We start from the raw sequence: 1,417 nt of genomic DNA on the forward strand, positions 1-1,417 counted from the left end.
TGAAGAGGCAGCTTTTGTTCTTGTGTTTGTGTGTGTTTGGGAGTGGAGGGTTGGTTTTAATATAAAACAAAAACTTAGTACATCTCTCTAAAAACACACACTCAGTTTCATGAAAAAGGAAGCAAGCAAACAAATAAATTACTGGATACACCCACTAGTATACGCTCCACTTAGAACCTCAGAGACCGAAATGCAGAAATGGTAGAGGATGGTTGAGGAACACAGGATTAATTACCAGTTATTTATGGAGCACTTACTACATCCCAGGGATAGTGCTATGTGTTATGATAACAAAGGAGACTGAGTCCTTCAAAAGGGCTTCAGGAAACTTGCATATCAGGTGAGAATATCAGATATAGCATATAATAAGAAGGGAAAATGTCTATAGAATTATTTAACTGGATACAGTGTGATCTCCAGACCACTTTATGTTATAAATGACAGAATACCAATTCAAACTGACTTAGGCCCAAAGGGTTTTTATGAACACATCTGCATCTAGGATTTTGCAAAGTATCCTCTGGAAAGTAACTCTGTCCCTTGCTTCTGTTTCACTCTGTGTCTCTAGAATGGCTTGTAGAAACTTAGTTCTTTCAGCTTAGTAACTGCGGCAGAAGAAGGGTATCTTTCTCAGTAATTCCCTTCCTAAATGGCCTGTCCATTTTCCTACCTCTCCTACTAGTCACTGGTGCTAAAATAAAAAGGACTTTCTTTAAGCCCTAGTGATAAATAACACTAGTAAGCCTGGCTTGGAATACGTGCAATTGCAAAAACGGCTCAGTGGCCAGCAGGAAGAAATTCTCTGACAAGACCTAGGTTGTCTGTCTAGCTCAGTCTTAGGGTGGGTTAGCGCCATCCCAACCACTTTGACTAGGACTGGTGAGTCCCCAAAATGAAAATCAGATGCTCTTACAAGATGAGGGAGAAATGTATGCCATATGGGCAGAAACCACAGAACCTTCTGTGACTATAGAACCATATATGTATGCATGTATTACGTATGTGTGCATGTCATGGCCACACTTAGTGACTTTTAGAATTGTCATAGCAACATTAACTTCACAAGGTACAGCTCACTTTGTGGATAACGTGGAAGCATTCCTTTGCCTGGATTTAATTTGCAGCTTCTTCTGAAGCCAGTTGGCTGACTTCCAGCTCAGGACATTAGCTTTTTAACTTACACTGGCTCTTGGTCAGCTTCCAAGTTCAAGTCAGGGTGTTGATTTTAATCCAATGTTAAAACTTGTAAATCATTGGCTACTGTAGTTGTAATAGTACAACTTGCATTGTTGGTTCTGCAGACCTAGCAGCCTTAGTTTGATGGCTTAAATTATAGTCTCATTTCTAGATCCCCTTCCGTGGTTACTATAACCCCCTCTTTTTATTCCCTCTGCCTCCCACTCTGAGAAAAAGATTT

The sequence above is a fragment of the Cebus imitator genome, unplaced genomic scaffold (assembly GCF_001604975.1).
Source record: "Cebus imitator isolate Cc_AM_T3 unplaced genomic scaffold, Cebus_imitator-1.0 Scaffold271, whole genome shotgun sequence".
Lineage (NCBI taxonomy): Eukaryota > Metazoa > Chordata > Mammalia > Primates > Cebidae > Cebus > Cebus imitator.